The sequence below is a fragment of the Gorilla gorilla genome, chromosome 5 (genome assembly GCF_029281585.2).
Source record: "Gorilla gorilla gorilla isolate KB3781 chromosome 5, NHGRI_mGorGor1-v2.1_pri, whole genome shotgun sequence".
Lineage (NCBI taxonomy): Eukaryota > Metazoa > Chordata > Mammalia > Primates > Hominidae > Gorilla > Gorilla gorilla.
In genome coordinates, this window is record NC_073229.2 from 48,770,430 (window position 1) to 48,788,788 (window position 18,359).

Consider the following 18,359-nt stretch of genomic DNA (forward strand, 5'->3'; position numbering starts at 1 on the left):
ATATTTTTAAAAATTAACTTTCACAATGATCTAAGGCTTACTATTTTAGGGTTTGCTTTTGAAATACTTTTCTGTGTTTTCCAAAATACATAAAATAATAAAGATGTACTTATGATGGAAAAGGCCTGTGTAAACACATTTTAAAACACAGCCTCCTTGGGGTAGCCCCAGAGTCCCAAGGCTCTCCATGGCCCCTTCGACACCTTTCACAGCTCTCCTCACCTCTGTCTTCTACCATTATTATGCATGTCTGAATGTGTCTTCCTCTGCTAAACATCAAACAGAGTTTTAGGACTGGGATTCTAGAAAGTGAGAGAAGGCAGGCGCGGAGGAGGCAGTGGGAGCCTGCCTGAGGGCATTAACGTCAGTCCTGGGCTATTTGCTGGCTCCTCAGGACCGCCCTTCTGAGGGGCACAGACACGTGAGTGGAGGGAGCTCATGTTCCAGTTTCTTTGCAAAAATCAACTTGATAAAGTTTTTCCTGTTTTGTTAAAATTGCCTAAAATTTTTTAGCAATACTTCATTTGATTTTCTCTAATGGTTTCTGTCATTTCTTTGAGTTTTAATTTACTGCTCATGCTTTAACATCCCAGTTTATGTCTTGCTTAATTTAATGTCCATATAGTTGACCCTTGAGCAACATGGATTTGAACTGCATAGGTCCACTTAGGTCCACTTATGCATGGGTTATTTTCAATCAAATGCAGATCACAAACACAGTAATGGTGACATGTGAAACCCAGGTACACAAAGGGCCAACTTTACATATATTTGGGACCCAAAGGGCTGACTGTGGGACTTGAATATGTGTAGGTTTTGGTATACACAGGAGTCTTGGAACCAATCCCCCTCATATACCAAGGGACTACTGTATATCTGCTTTGTTTATTTCTTTTTTTTTTTTTTTGAGATGGAGTCTCACTCTGTTGCCCAGGCTGGAGTGCAGTGGCGCCATCTCGGCTCACTGCAACCTCCGGCTCCCGGGTTCAAGTGATTCTCCTGCCTCAGACTCTCAAGCATCTGGGACTACAGTCACCCGCCACGCCCAGCTAATTTTTTAGTAGAGACGGGGATTCACCATGTCGGCCAGGTTGATCTCCAACTCCTGACCTCAAGTAATCCGCCAGCCTCAGCCTCCCAAAGTGCTGGGATTACAGTCGTGAGCCACGGCGGCCAGTCTCATTACCATTTGTTAAGAACTCATTTGGGCAGGCAACAGGTATACATCGCCTCATGAAAACTGAGTCACTCAGCCTGTGCTCCCACCTGGACAGAACACCATGCAGCCTCTGCTTAGAGATGCTCCACAGGAGCCAGTGTGGAAACACCAGGGCCAGGCATCCTTTAGAAAACCATTTTGGGATTGCTCCAGCTCATGAACCAGCAGTTAACTGAGTCACCAGCCATATCATAAAGCATGACCACAACTACGCAGGCCTGGTCCCTAACCCAATGTTGTCACAGCAAATATAACCCATTCTTATTTCAGGAAAAAAAAAAAAAAGCTAGATGTGATGGCACATGCCTGTAGTCCCGGCTACTTGGGGGGCTGAGTCAGAGGATCACTTGAGCCCAGGAGTTCAAGGTCACGGTCAGCTGATTGCACCACCGCACCCCAGCCTGGGCAACAGAGGGAGACCATCTCTAAATAAAATAAGACAAAAACAACAAAAAAAAAAAAAAAAGAAGAAGAAAATATACCAAAATGTTAACAATGTCTTCTATCTTTATTTATTGGGGTTATAAATTACTTTTGTTTTCTTATATTATGTATATTTTATTTCAAACCCGATAATTTTTTTTCCTTTTTGAGACAGGATCTCGCTCTGTTGCCCAGGCTGGAGGGCAGTGGTGCGATCTCGGCTCATTGCAGCCTCAGCCTCCCAGGCTCGGGCAATCCTCCCACCTCAGCTCCCTGAGTAGCTGGGGCTACAAAAACACACCACCATGCCTGGCTAATTTTGTTCGCTTTTTGTAGAGATGGAGATCTCACTACGTTGTCCAGGCTGGTTTCAAACTCCTGGACTCAAGCCCTCCTGCCTCGGCCTCCCAAAGTGCTGGGATTACAGGCGTGAGCCACCATGTCCAGCCAATGTTATTTAATTTATTTATTTTTATTTATTTTTTTTTTTGAGACAGGGTCTCATTCTGTTGTCCAGACTAGAGTGCAGTGGTGCAATCATGGCTCATCGCAACCTCAACTTCCCTGGGCTGAGGTGATCCTCCTACCTTAGCCTCCCAAGCAGCTGGGACTACAGGTGTGAGCCACCACATCTGGCTAATTTTTGTATTTTTTGTAGAGATGGGGGTCTTACTATGTTGCTCAGGCTGGTCTTGAACTCCTGGACTCAAGTTATCCTCCCACCTCGGTGTCCCAAAGTGCTGGTATTACAGATGTGAGCCACCATGTCCAGCCTTATTTTTAAAAGAAGGAGAAAATTATTGAGCAAGACAGTCTCTCTGCAGTTCTTAAGACTGCTGTCAGAACCACCTCAATACTCTTTCTGCAGTCTGTGCTTTGAACAGCAATATAAAAATGCAGCATTTTATGAGCATCAATAGCAGGGAATGTAAATTAGCCTATTTGTTTTGGCTCTGCTTTGCTTCTGATCATTAGAGGCCAGCAAAAATAGAATGAGAACTGCAAACTCCCTCTTGTTGTTCCCGGAAGATCTCTCCACAGCATGGCATATCAGTCAGATTTCTGGGCTGTCTCATCTCCGTCTCCATAAGAAAGGATCTTGTTGGAAATACATTGAGGCATACACTGAAGCAGAGGCCCTAGTTCCACCTGGGCAGAGGCAAGCCAGAGAAAACAGAGGGAAATGAAAAGAAAGACTTCCTGGTATTCACTTCTACATACTGCCAGCTAAACTGCGCTGGGTACCCAGAGCCCACCCACCACATCTACACCACAAATTCAACTGGGACTTCGGGCTTTTTTTTTTTTTTGAGTCTGAGTTTTGCTCTTGGTGCCCAGGCTGGAGTACAGTGGCACGATCTTGGCTCACCACAACCTCCGCCTCCTGGGTTCAAGTGATTCTCCTGCCTCAGCCTTCCTGAGTAGCTGGGATTACAGGCATGCACCACCACGGCTGGCTAAGTTTTTTTTTTTTTTTTTTTTTTAGTATAGACGGGGTTTCTCCATGTTGGTTAGGCTGGTCTTGAACTCCCAACCTCAGATGATCCGCCCACCTTGGCCTCCCAAAGTGCTGGGATTACAGGCCTGAGCCACTGTGCCTGGCTGGGCCTTCAGGCTTTATGTGGCTGATTGAACACAACCATCTCTGCTCCCAGCAGAAATCCCACCAAAATGTGATAAAGGGGTTTTAAAAGGCAAGGACTGACAAGAACAAAAGGGGGGCGGGGGAGAGAGAGAGAGAGAGACTGACTACACAATCTAAATAAATAGAGAATAAAGATCTGGATAACAAATAGACAAATGTCTTAGCAGATAAGAGAAATTTAAAGGTAAAATGTCAGTGGGAGAATCCCAGAAGCAGGCTGATTTCACATAGCAGAACCCCAGTAAGGAATGGAGAAACCAAGTATCCCAAACGTGAGTGTGCAAGAGGCCTGGAACCAGAGGCTGATGGTCTATGTAAGAAGCCACTAGAACCCTAGATCTCCTAACTCAACGCACATGGCAGAGTGACCCCCTATATTCCACCCTAATGAGTGGTTTGCTCTCTGGAGGCGTTGAACCATGCCACGTCCTGGGAACCACAGTGAAAATCATTTAAGGCTGGGCGTGATAGCTCATGCTTATAATCCTAGCACTTTGGGAGGCCAAGGCAGGAGGATCACTTGAGTCCAGGAATTCAAGACCAGCCTAGGCAACAGAGCAAGATCCCCAGCTCTACCAAAAAAAAAAAAAATTACATATATATATATATCCTATGGCCTTCTGGCTTTATGTGGCGAGAAGAAAAGAAAACAAAATAAAATAATAAAAAATAGAAAATAAGTAATAATAAAAGAAATAAAATAAAAGAAGCAATAAAAGAAAAGAAAAAGTCATTTAGGATTATGTAAAAGCCTGCCTATCGAACAGTAAGGCTTCCTGGTCCCCTCCATGAAGTTGGTTCTGAGAACTCCAGCAGCCAGACTTGCCCCAGGCCGGTTAATAGAGAAACCTTCTCTGGAGAAACTGACCAGACAAGGAAAAACACCTAGGAACACAGGAGTAAAGGGGTTCTGACGGATATTAAGCTACTGTCACTTGACTTCAAAACCCTCTTCCACTCTCTCCTTCCCAGCTGGCTCCCTCTTAGGTGTAGAGGGAGGTGTCAGCACTGGAGGAAGAAGGGATCCCTTCCCTTGTTGGCCTCCCAATCCTGCCGGCATCACCACAGCCGAGGATCTTCAGCCCTGCAGCAACAGCTGGTCCAGCAGCAGTAGCAGGTCCCAAACTGTGGTTCTTCCCCACTCCCGGCAAAGGCCTCTTCCCGTGGCCTCAGTGATACCGGCTCACTGGCCAGGCTCCTCCTTAGGAAACTGAGTTCTAGCTCCGTGGGGCCATCCTCCCAGATTCTCCCATTGAATAATACTGACCTCTTCCCTCAGTTCCCCAAGCCTGAGGGAGAGGCAGTTGCCCCATTCCTGATTCCCACGCATTCTACCTCTGCGGTATCTCAGTGCTCTTTTTGTCTTTTTAGATCTCAATATGTGGTTAACAATCCTTTATATAAAATTACCTCTGTCTGGGCGCGGAGGCTCACGCTTGCAATCCCAGCACTTTGGGAGGCCGAGGCAGGTGGATCACCTGAGGTCAGGAGTTTGAGACCAGCCTGGCCAATATGGTGAAACCCTGTCTCTACTAAAAATACAAGACTTAGCTGGGTATGGTGGCAGGTGCCTGTAATCCCACTACTTGGGAGGCTGAGGCAGGAGAATCATTTGAACCCTTGAGACCGAGGTTGCAGTGAGCCGAGATTGCGCCACTGCACTCCAGCCTGGGCAACAGAGTGAAACTCCTTTTCAAATAGAATAAAATAAAACAAAATTACCTCTGTTTAAATATTTGGATTTTTTTCTTTCACCTGACTAGACCCTAATACAAGGGTCTTCTGGAGAAACAGTTCAGCCCATTTGCACTATGGTGAAGCCCACTGAAACCTCCCCCCATCCCCACCACACACACCTGGAGTTTCCAAACAGCTTAAGATCTAACTAAGCCAAGGATTACTGTATCATTCACAAAGCCCAAGCCCCAATGTGAGCAGAGAAAGTTTATTATTAGAAAGAATTATTGGATGTAACAGGCTAAAAAGACGTGCAGAGAACTCCAAAGAATGCTGTAGGGCCGCGGGAGAGTACCCAAAAAAGACACACGTGGAAGCATCCCCACCCCAAAGCTGGATTCAGAACTCAAGGCAGAAAGTGTGCATGTGCCCACCAGGTGCCAGATTATTTCCCTGGGATGCCCAGGCCAAAGCCTGTGCACAGTCATGAGCAAGCAGGAAACTGGGGGGTCGCGGCATCGGGAGCCCACTCACTGCATGCAAGGCCTGGGTGCATGCACTCACTGCCTGCAAGCATGGCAACGTCAGGGCCAGCTCGCTGGGGGAACGCATGCTGTCAGCACGCAGCTAGGACAGAGACCACCGGATGTTCCCACCTGGCCACTGATGGGCCCTGCCGCAGGAGCAACAAGAATCACAAACCATAGCTCCCGGAACCAGAGATAAAAGAAATTCTTTCCTCTGGCAGTGTCCCTCCGGCGCCCCCTACTGAGAAAGCTTAATATTGTGCTGGCTGCGAAGGAGAACCGCTTAATTCAATACAGATCAGTTAAGAGGATGGATTTACGGTTGAGAGGCAATACATTGATAAGAAACTAGTCATTATGGGATGAAAACCACTGACATGAAAGACAGGTATTGAAAACACAAGAATTAAGGAATATAAAGCCAGGCGCGGTGGCTCACGCCTGTAATCTCAGTGCCTTCACAAGCCAAGCTGGGCGGATCGCTTGAGCCCAAGAGTTCAAGAACAGCCTGAGCAAAATGGCGAGATTCTGTGTCTACAAAAAGTACAAAAATTAGCTGGGCGCGGTGGCGTGCACCTGTAGTCTCAGCTGCTCAGGAGACTGAGATGGGAGGATCACTTGAGTCCAGGAGGTCGAGGCTTCATTGAGCTGTGATTAAGCCATTGCCCTGGACCACAACAGAGAGACCCTGTCAAAAAAAAAAAAAAAAAAAAAAGAAGAAGAAGAGGAAATTTAGAGAATGCAAAGAGCCAAATAATAAAATCCACTGCAATTAATATTTTAATAAACATGAGACGATATTTTCTCCATGGTAAAAGAACACATTATTAAATAAAAAATTTAAAGTTGAAAAAATCTTCTAAAAAGAAGCAAAGGATAAAGAAATGTAGATGGGACCGGGCACAGTAGCTCAGGCCTGTAATCCCAGCACTTTGAGATGCCGAAGTGGGCGGATCTCTTGAGATTAGGAGTTCGAGACCAGCCTTGCCAACATAGTGAAACCGTCTCTACTAAAAATACAAAAATTAGCCAGGCGTGGTGGCGTACGCCTGTAATCCCAGCTACTTGGGAGGCTAAGGCAGGAGAATCTCTTGAACCCGAGAGAGGTGGAGGTTGGAGTGAGCCGAGATAGTGCCACTACACTCCAACCTGGGTGACTCCGTCTCAAAAGAGAAAAAAAAAGGAAAAGAAATGTAGATGGTATAGAAAATATATGAAAATTAGATCATCTGGATGAATAGGAGGATTTCTAGAAAGAATAGACAGAGGGAACAGAAGGGATGAAATTATCAAAGAACTAATTCAAGACCTTTTCTCAGAACTGAGAGATATGGTTCCAAAGTGAGATAGACCTCAAGTGTCTCACAGAAGGGTCTGACAAAAGGAATGAAATCCAAGGCATAGTACCGTAATTTTAAAAATACTGAGGACAAAAAGAAAAATCCCAAAATTGGACAAAAAGAAAAAAACAGGTCACATAAAAAAGATCAAAACTCAAATGGTATAGGGCTTTCTCTTTTTTTCTTTTTCTTTTCCTTTTTTTTTTTTTTTTTTTTGAGACAGGATCTCACTCTGTCACCCAGGCTGGAGTGTAGTGATACAATCATGGCTCACTGCAGCCTTGAACTCCTGGGCTCAAGGGATCGTCCCCTCTCAGCCTTCTGAAAACTACAGACACGTACCACCATGCCCAGCTAATTTTTAAATTTAATTTTATTTTTCGTAGAGACGAAATCTTACTACGTTGCCCAGGCTGGTCTTGAACTCCTGGGCTCAAGCAATCCTCCCACTTTGGCTTCCCAAAGTGCTGGTATTACAGGTGTGTACTATAACACCTAGCTGAGGACTTTTCAACAGTAGCACTGGAAGCTGGAAGATAGTGGAGCAGTGCTTTCCTAATTTAGGTGTAAATTTTACAACTTGGAATTTTATTTTCAGTAAAACTATTAATCAGATGTAATCATAATATAAAAGACATTTTCAGACAAAATTTCAAAAATCGCCCTCCCTTGCCCCTTTCCTTAGGAAGTTCCATCAAAGTAAGGGATTAGATCAAGAGAGATAAAGATGTGGGATCCTCCAAAGAGTGAGGAGAATGAAAATCCCAGGAGGTTGCTGTGTAGGAGAACTAGGGATCCGCAGGTCCAGATTAAAATGGTTTGGAGGCCGGGCATGGTGGCTCCTGCTTGTAATCCCAGCACTTTGTGAAGCCAAGGCGGGTGGATCACCTGAGGCTAGGAGTTTGAGACCAGCCCGGCCAACATAGTGAAACCCCGTCTCTACCAAAAACACACAAAAGAATTAGCTGGGCATGGTGGCACATGCCTGTAATTCCAACTACTCAAGAGGCGGAGGCAGAGAATTTCTTGAACCCAGAAGGCAGAGGTTGCAGTGAGCCAAGATTTCACCACTGCACTTCTGCCTGGGTGACAGAGTGGATCTCAAAAAGAAAAAAGAAAAAAGAAAAAAAAAAAAGGCTTGGGGCCAAAACCTCAGGGATTAAGAAAATTCCTTTACCTGGTTACAGAAAGATATTACCAAGAAAAAGAGGGAATTGATTAATTGTAATACATTAGACTGCAGAGAAAAAATAGACTTCTATAGAATCTGCTGACAAATTTGTGATAAATTCATAGACAAATGATCAAAAGAAAACCTAGTAGATCTGTATAGTTCTGGATATCATTCCATAAAGCTCAGCTTAGAAACTGTGCCCTCAGCCCTTATAAAGATTTCAAAAGCTCTTAATACCCTTTGTAAAATGTCTTCCTGTTAATTTACCTAGCGTAATCTCTAGTTGCTGCACTGAACCCTGACTGATATAACTTGTTATTAAGAAACAGGAAGATAAAAACTAATTGAGCATCAAAGTGCTTTTACTTCTAGGAAGAGAGAATTAGGGGTTGGTACTGGACTATAGCTTTTGTTCTGTCTTTGGCTTTTTAAATTACATATCTGTAATTTATATATATACACACACACATATATATTTGGCTTTTAAAATTACATTATCTGTATAAATCTGATAAAAGTTTTAAATAGTTAAATAAAAACTCATTTAGGAGATAATATACTAGAATACTAAGATGTGTGCTGAGTTTAAAAAACAAAGAGGCCAGGAGCGGTGGCTCACACCTGTAATCCCAGCATTTTGGGAGGCCAAGGTGGGTGGATCACCTGAGGTCAGGAGTTTGAGACCAGCCTGACCAACATGGTGAAACCCTGTCTCTACTAAAAATACAAAAAAATCAGCTGGGGATGGTGGCAGGTGCCTGGGTAACAGAGTGAGACTCCGTCTAAAAATGAAAGTGGCATCTGATACAGAGAAGATTAGCATGGCCCCTGCTCAAGGATGACACACAAATTTGTGAAGGGTTCCATTTAAAAAAAAAAAAAAAGTCTGAGCGAGGTGGCTCAGTCCTGTAATCCCAGCACTTTGGGAGGCCAAGGCGGGAGGATCACTTGAGGTCAGGAGTTCAAGTCCAGCCTGGCCAACATGGCGAAACTCCGTCTGTACTAAAGTACAGAAAAATTAGCTGGGCATGGTGGTGCATGCCTGTAGTCCCAGCTCCAGCTACTCCGGAGGCTGAGGCAGCAGAATTGCTTGAACTCAGGAGGCGGAGGTTGCAGTGAGCTGAGATCATGCCATTGCACTCCAGCCTGGGCAAGAAGAGCAAAATTCCATCTCAAAAAAAAAAAAGGCATCTGAATATATACAATTACAATGTCAATAAAAATAGATAAATGAATAAATACAGTTAGTCTTTTTTTTTTAAATGGCATCTGGACATTCCTACATTCTGGAAGATTTACAAATACATAGTGGGGATACCTCTCATAAATGTATAAGCCTCTCAGTTTTTCCTTCCAATGCATTGCAGATTGTCTTTATTTAGCCCTTTCCCCTGGGATCCTGAGACGGAGTGCAGTGCAAGCTATGCTTTTTTTGTAAACACAGCACCTCACATTTCTAGAAGACAACCCTAAGTAAACTTCAGGGCCCTACGTCGGTCACCATTCCATCTGCTCTTCTCTGCTCTGATTCATCCTATCCCTCAGAAACCCAAGGCCTCCTTAGCCAAACGGAGCTGCTGTGGTCGCAAATAACCTTGTGCCCCTGGGAACCTGTGAGATGCAATATGTCATCAGTCTCCCTCAATCTTGGCCTGAGTCCAGGAGAAAGGCAGCTGCTCTGAGGTTCGAGACTCTCCAGTGACTCAGCTCTCTAATTCCCAGTACTCTGTGCATATGCCCTCCTCAATTCCATCTCCTAGACTTGCCAGATGTAGGTCGAGTCCTCAAAGATGAGATAACCAAGATGCAAAATCCTAAAATCCTCCATTAAGCACCTACCAGCTGCAGAGGCCCTGCTGGGGCCCTGAGGGAGATGTGTGTGGCAGACTGCAGGCCAAGTAAGTCCTTCTTTAAGGCTGGTGTCATGAGAATTACTCAATGCCTCCTCCTGCTGGGGAAGGACACTTCACCCCTTTTATGGAAGCCCAACGGGAAGGACTCATGGGACAGGGCAGGCTGCCCTGTCTCTTTTCTAGGCAGTCACTGCAATCACACATGCTCACTAATCCAGTTCACTAAGGTAGAAAGCCACAATAAAGTTTGGAGCCAAAACTGTAGATATAAAGAGAGTTCCTTTATCTGGAATAGCCTCGATTTTTGAATAAGGAGTTTTTTGTTGTTGTTTTGTTTTGTTTTGTTTTTGAGACAGAGTTTCACTCTTTTGCCCAGGCCGGAGTGAAGTGGCAAGATCTCTGCTCACTGCAGCCTCCGCCTCCCGGGTTCAAGCAATTCTCCTGCCTCAGCCTCCTGAGTAGCTGGGATTACAGGCGCCTGCCACCACGCCTGGCTAATTTTTGTACTTTTAGTAGAGACGGGGTTTCGCCGTGATGGCTAGGCTGGTCTCGAACTCCTGCCCTCACGTGATCCGCCAGACTTGGCCTCCCAAAATGCTGGGATTACAGACGTGAGCCACCGAGCCTGTCCATAAGGTTATATTTTTTAATGTCCTGCCTCCTCCTCTTTTTTTCTTCTCTTTTTGTTTTCAAATAATTAAAGATGCACAGAAAGTTGCAAAATTAGTACCGAGATGTCATGCGCACTCTTCCCGCAGCTTCCCCAGTGGTAAGCTCTTACATACTACAGTACATTATCAGAACAAGCAATTGATGCATATTTTCTCAATGCATTGCAGTAGGTGGATTTGGTACTTGAGACCCTCAACAATCTCTTTCCGCATATCATGACTAACAGTATAGGCTCACGGTTTTTAAAGGACTGCCCTTTGAAGGAACTGGACGGAATTTTGTTTGCAAAGAGCTGAGAATCACTGGAGAGGCAATAAATGGAAATGTTCCTGCAGATTGTCACTATAGAGAGCAGGGCTGATGGATGTCAAAGGATATCCAGGGATATAAGCCCTCAGCAGGGAGGAGAGCCAAAAGGCCAGTGTGGTTGGTTATTGGAGAAGTTATTTGGATAGTTTTTAATTAGAGACATCTCTTGCATGAATGGATTTCCTAATGAAATCGAATTTTGATTGTGGAAAGCATCATTAACATGTAGGAAACATCAGTATATTCTAGGCCCTGAGAGTAAAGGATGAAGTCCCTTTTAGAGAGATACACTGTTCTCTTTTAGGAAGATGGGCATAGAAGTGCAGAAAGTCAACTAGATGTGTTAAAATATAAATTTTTGGCTGCTTGTAACAGAGACACAAATGCCACTGGTTTAAATTAGGTAGAAAAAGTTTTCCCACCCTTGGATCCAAGCACATGAGGACCCTGCCCGGGCTCCATGATCTAGAGGGACCTGCTCTATCATTCCCCCAACTTATAGGACAAAAAGTCCGAGAAGCCAAAGGGATAGACCTACCCATGGAGGTTGCATCTCTTCTACAAGTACTACAGTCTAGGTACTTGGAACCCCTGAATTCCTGGCACTAATGGCCCCCAAGCCTGCTTCCAAGTTTGTATGGGCCTCCTCCTGGGGCCATCCTCCCCGGGGGTATGCCTCGCTGCTGTCGTGCATGCTCTGAGACCCCAAAAGGTGGCTGTTTTCAGAAAAGGATATGGGTCTGGAGATTTTAGGGACTTGAATTTTCAGGAAAAGAAAGTAGGGCAGATGCAGGTAGAAGACCCAGAGCTAGTTTTCCTCACTCAGCCATATTCTGCCATGGAACCTAGGGGAGTCTCAGAATTCTAAATTCCAGCCTGGCTGTCTTAGCCTGGATTCGCCAGAAAACAGATTCTCAGATAGATTTATCTGCAGAAGTTTTATTGGGGAACAATCTTGGGATAAACACCTTTAAAAGCTGAGAGAAACAGGACAGGGAAAGGGAGCAGTTGAACTGTAATGAAGCTGTAAAGAGGACTGAGCTGATCTCATGGGTTGTGGAGGCCTCTGGCACTGGAAAAGTCCTTTAAATTTGGCCAAACTCGGCCGGGTGCGGTGACTCACGCCTGTAATCCCAGCACTTTGGGAGGCCGAGTGGGGGTGGATTACCTGAGGTCAGCAGTTCAAGACCAGCCTAGTTAACATGGTGAAACCCCGTTTCTACTAAAAATACAAAAAATTAGCCGGGCATGGTGGCATGCGCCTGTAATCCCAGCTACTCAGGAGGCTGAGGCTGGAGAATCGCTTGAACCCAGGAGGCGGAGGTTGCAGTGAGCAGAGATTGTGCCATTGCACTCCAGCTCGGGCAACAAGAGCAAAAGTCTGTCTCAAACAAACAAACAAACAAACAAACAAACAAACAAAAAAAGGTGGCCAAACTTGAGGCAAGGTAACCAGGACTTCGTATGTTCTTATCTTATCTATCAGTCATTGGATGTGGCTGCCACCAGGGAGGGGAGATATAACCTTGGGCAAGGCAGCTCTTTTCAGCTAAGGGCAATTCCCAGAGACAGAGCTGTCACAACCAACACCCCTGGGAGCTGGGGAATAAGTGACAATGTTGAAGGTAGGATTTGGGTGGCACACAACAGTATCTGCTACACTAGCCTTCAAGATCAGTATGAGGGTATATTTATCAAGACAAAAGCTGGAACATGTTTTATTCAATAATTTATTTGTTTGACTTATAACAATAAACCATCTCTAACACACATTTCCCTTCCTGATATCAGACAGCTGCTCTGAGGGATACCCGAGACCCACATTCAGGAAGTAAGATAGACATCAGCCTGGACTGCTGAATAGATGCCCTGTGATTTATCTTGAGACATGACTCAGTGGAAATGCAGTTGACTCCATTCTAAAACCTCTCTTGAGAATATTTCCAGGCCCAGTCAACTTATCTTGGTCTCACTATAAGGAAAGGAGCTGAGATCAGCTGCACCCTGAGAGGCTAAGATCCTGATAGGGAGCAGGTGAAATCAGGTTGGAAAATAGACAAGACAAAGGCAGGCAGATGTAAGAGGTATTCAAAAGCCCAGTTGTGCTCTATTTTTGCCTTCCACGAGGAATCTTACGTGGAGCTTCCACATTACCCGGTTATTGGTCACGGCGGTGAGTTAAGGCTGTTTTATTGAATGAAATCATCAACCCCCCTCCTTTTCCTGCTAAAATGCAATCTGTTTCCAAGACTTTCCTAATGTAGAGTGATTTTATTGAGCCTAGACCATGGATTTCCCATCTCATAACTCTTTAAGAGGGATGAGATAGAACATAATGTGAGAAAATAACATTGTCCCAAGATTTGTAAATGCTAATAATTGTTGAAGTCCCATGGTAGGTAAATAGAGGTATTTTCTTTATTTTTGTGTAAGTTTGATAATTTCCATAATAAAAAGTGTTATAAATTGTCTTAGCAGGTCACATAACTAATAATAAAGGTAAAATTTTTGTTGGTCTTAATGAGAGAGAATTTGGAAAGCGGAGATAAGCGGGGCTTTGGAGCTCCTAAACTATTCAGGCTGTGTTTTGACTCAGCGAGCTCAAAGTGGGAGGGCAGGAGAGCTCGCTTTTTAAAAGATCGACAGCGCCTTCTACCGGTAAGAGCGCCCAACTCCCTTGCTAAGGATGATATTATGCTAGGGTGATACTAGCAAGCCTCATTGTTAGTCACCTAAGAAGTTAAGACAATAAGAAATCATTCAAAAAATAAAATGGTGGCAGGACGAGGTGGCTCACGCCTGTAATCCCAGCATTTTGGGAGGCCGAGAGGGGAGGATCGCTTGAGCCCAGGAGTTTGAGACCAGCCTGGGCAACATAGTGAGGTCCAAATCGCTACCAAAAAAAAAAAAAAAAAAAGAGAGAAAAAAAAAGAAAGGCGTTAAAATTAATTTAAAGATACACAATAATGAAAATATTACAAAGTACTACTATTCAGCCATAAAAAAGAAATTGCATTCTATTTATTTATTTTATTTTATTTTATTTTATTTTGCAGACAGAGTCTTGCTCTGTCACCCAGGCTGGAGCGCAGTGGCGCAATCTTGGCTCACTGCAACGTCCGCCTCCCCGGTTCAAGGGTTTCTCCTGTCTCAGCCTCCTGAGTAGCTGGGATTACAGGCACGCGCCATCACGCCCAGCTAATTTTTGTATTTTTTTTAGTAGAGACGGGGTTTCACCATGCTGGCCAGGCTGGTCTCCAACTCCTGACCTCAGGCGATCTGCCCGCCTCGGCCTCCGAAAGTGCTGGGATTACAGGCATGAGCCACCGCGCCCAGCAGAAATTACATTCTGATACATGCTACAACATGGATGAACATTGAAAAAATTATGTAAAATGAAATAAGCCAGACACAAAAGGACAAATATTGTATGATTTCACTTACGTTAGATATTTAAAATGGGGAAATCTGGTTTGCCAGCACAGCAGGAAAAAAAATAAAAGTAAAATACGAAAATCATAGAGGTGAAAAGTCAATTTGGCCAGGTGCCGTGGCTCATGCCTGTAATCCCAGCACTCTGAGAGGCTGAGGCAGGAGAACTGTTTGAGGCCAAGAGTTCGAGACCAACCTGGGCAACATGGTGAGACACCCACCCCCACCACCTCTAAAAAAAAAAAAGAAAAGAAAATAAGTCGATTAGAGGTTACCAGGGGCTGGGCGGAAAGGAGAATGGGGAGTTATTGCTTAATGGGTAATGAGTTTCTGTTTGGAGTAATGAAAAAAATTTGGAAACAGATACTGGTTGACAGCTGCACAACAACGTCAAATGTAATTAATGCCAATGAATTATACATTTAAAATGGTTAGGCTGGGTGCAGTGGCTCAGGCCTGTAATCCCAGCACTTTGGGAGGCCGAGGTGGGAGGATCACCTGAGGTCAGGAGTTCAAGACCAGCCTGGCCAACATGGTGAAACCCCATCTGTACTAAAAATACAAAAATTAGCCAGGCATAGTGGCAGGCACCTGTAATCCCAGCTACTCAGGAGTCTGAGGCAGGAGAATTGCTTGAACCTAGGAGGTGGAGGTTGCAGTGAGCCGAGATCGCGCCACTGCACTCAAGCGTGGGCAACAGAACGAGACTCCGTCTTGAGAAAATAAAATAAAATAAAATAAAATGGTTAAATGGGAAATCTTACCTTATATACATTTTCATATATATAACATACACACACACACACACACACACATATATATATATACACACACCACACACACATACAAGTATGAGCCACCACACCTGGCTAAATTGACTTTTCACCTCTATGATTTTCCTATTTTATTTTTATTTATTTTTTTCCCTGCTGTGCTGACAAACCAGATTTCCCCATTTTAAATATCTGATGTAAGTGAAATCATGCAATATTTGTCCTTTTGTTTCTGGCTCATTTCATTTTGCATAATTTTTTTTCAATATTCATCCATGTTGTAGCATGTATCAGAATATAATTCCTCGTTTATAGCTGAATTATATATATATGTTTATTTTTACCACAGTAAAAGAAATTTTAGGCCAGGCATGGTGGCTCATGCCTATAATCCCAGCACTTTGGGAGGTCAAGGCAGGTGGATCACTTGAGCTCAGGAGTTTGAGACCAACCTGGGCAACATGGCGAAACCCTGTCTGTACTAAAAATACAAAAATTAGCCGGGCGTGTTGGTGCAGGTATCCAGTTCAGCTACTTGGGAGGCTGAGGTGGGAGGATCGTTTGAGCCAGCGAGGTCCAGGCTGCAGTGAGCTGTGATTGTGCCACTGCACCCCAGCCTGGGTGATAGAGCCAGACCTTGTCTCATAATAATAATAATAATGATTAATTAATTTAATTAATTATTTTTTAAAATTTTTTATTTTTTGAGACGCAGTTTCAGTCTTGTTGCCCAGGCTGGAGTACAATGGCATGATCTCAGCTCACCGCAACCTCTGCCTCCTGGGTTCAAGTCGTTGTCCTGCCTCAGCCTCCCTAGTAGCTGGTATTACAGGCATGTGTCACCACACCCGGCTAATTTTTGTATTTTTAGTAGAGACAGGGTTTCTCCAGGTTGGTCAGGCTGGTCTCGAACTCCTGACCTCTGGTGATCTCCCCACCTCGGCCTCCCAAAGTGCTGGGATTACAGGTGTGAGCCACTGCACCTGGCTAAAAAAAGAAATTTGTAATGAAATTGACTTCAAAATAATTTAAAAGTTAAGAAAAAAACCACATTACACAAATATGATATAAACTTAAAAGAATGACATAAAAAAAAACCACACAAGAGCAAAAAAGGACGCAATGAAATATGGAAACTAGTGAATGGAAACAGTGAAATGACAAAATAACTAAATAAACTAGTAGCAAGATACCTGAAAGGAAAAGTTGACTGCCAATCAAAATACATTGCTGGGTGACCAAGAAATCAAAGTTAAGAGAGGTAGATATTTTAGGACTATTTCATCCAGGTCATAGTAAAACCCAGTCCAGGAATAAAACATTGTATGTATCTATACCAGCCTTGTTTTAAATAAAATCTAAAATAGCTTAAACACAATACAACAGAATTAAAAATTACAACTAAGGGTGAGCCTGGTGGTGCCTGCTTGTAACCCCACCTACTCTGGAGGCTGAGGCAGGAGGATTGCTTGACTCCAGGAGTTTGAGACTGCCCAGCCTGGACAACATAGCCAGATCTCATCTCTAAAAAAGCAATAAAATGAATTAGCCAGGCTGTTGGGGCACATGCCTGTAGTCCTAGCTACTTCCTCAGAAGGCTGAGGCTGGAGGATCACTTGAGCCCAGGAGTTTGAAGCTGCAGTGAGCTATGAGTGAGACCTCAGAATCTCTAAGAAAAAGAAAAAAAAATACAAAAGCAAGTAAAGAGTTAGAAAAATCAGATAAAACCAGTAAGATTAGTATAAACATCATGCTGTGCTGGGGGTGGGTGTCGCAGGTTTGGAACTGAGCTCTCTAGAAGCCAATTCAAAGAGGGAAACACAATCATCACATGGCTTCCAGTGTCCACAAGGTAGAGAGACCAAAGTCTCAGAAGTAGTGAGACAGCCAGGTGGGAGGGGCTTCCTGGAGAAATGCCAACCAGCCTACCCACTGAGGTGGAGCCTCAGGAAGTTTGCGCCCTTTGCAGCAGGGAGCAGCCTGGTCCCTCTTCTTAGTGTGTGGATCCTGGGATTTGAATGGCAGGTGGGAAGAGCTCTAGCAGGGACTCTGGCCTAGCGACAGTCCCTGTTTCTCTGTTTTCTTCCTTTTCATCCAATAAAACCCATCTCATTCACCATTCAAATTGTCTGCGAGCCTGAATTTTCCTGGCCGTGGGACAAAGAACCCGTCTTTAGCTGAACTAAGGAAAAGTCCCGCAACAGTAGCACAGCTATTCCTTTCCCTGAGACCAGGAAGTAGTTTTCTTCTGGTCTCCCTTGACCAGAAGGGTTGTGATAAAGTGAACAACATCTCAACCACACCACTACCATAAATACAAGTTTTCATAGGATTTATTCATTTCTTCAGTGTTCCTGTTACAGCTGGTGGCACCATGTTCTGGCAGAATCAGTCAGATCAGTGCAGTCCCATGCTGTGTGTCCATGCCACTGGTCTGGCTTAATCCAGGGATGAATTCTAGTGTACATGAAACAGATGGCACACATATTCTTCCATCAAACTGACAGAAGAAGTCTCTCTCCACCCATCTTTTGATATGTAGAGCATGACTGTGAGTTCAATGTTATTATACACTTGATGTCACAGCCATTTTGAAGCTGCTGAATAAAAGTAGGTTATGGCTGGGCATGGTGGCTCATGCCTGCAATCTCTTAGGGAGGCTGAGGTGGGAGAATCGCTTGAGCCCAGGAGATCAGCCTGGGTAACATACCAGACCCTGTCTCTATTAAAGAAAATTAAGAAAATAAAATTAAAATAGGTTACAACAGAATACTCATGGCGAGAACATACCTGTCCGCATGTTCCCCTGCAGGGAACAATGACTCAACAGCTCATGATTCTTGTCCCTTGAGCCCTGCTTTCCTAGATTCCATAAAGGCCACCCTCTTCTGCATCCACATTCTTTCTTCAGTTGGCGCCTAGTACCATGGATTTGATTTTTGCTTCCTTAGGTCTAGTCTTTATCCATGCATGCTTCCCCTGGGCTCCCTTTGATTGGATTTATTTACTCCCCAATTTCCTTAGCACCATCTACAGTGTCTTTTCCAGTTAGTGCCTCTCATTCACTGTGCACAGATTCCCCACAACTTTCATTCATAGGTGATTAACTTTCATGTAATGTCCCAGGAAACCCTTTACTAGCTGTGTGACTTTAGGAAAATTACTTAACCTCTCTGAGCCATATTTTCATCATTTATAAAGCTCATAATGCCTACCTTGGAAGGATGTTTGGAATTAAAGTAAGTTAGAGGCTGGGTGCAGTGGCTCACACCTGTAATCCCAGCACTTTTGGAGGCCAGGTGGGCAGATCACCTG

At 44.2% G+C, this 18,359-nt stretch overlaps 1 non-coding gene across 1 annotated transcript; it reads left to right on the forward strand.

Annotated features, from left to right (window-relative positions):
- The first annotated feature begins 8,776 nt into the window (after positions 1-8,776).
- Positions 8,777-8,878, forward strand: LOC115935106 (U6 spliceosomal RNA). The gene has a single exon (XR_004070816.1). It is a non-coding gene; the product is annotated as a U6 spliceosomal RNA (small nuclear RNA).
- Positions 8,879-18,359: the final 9,481 nt, after the last annotated feature.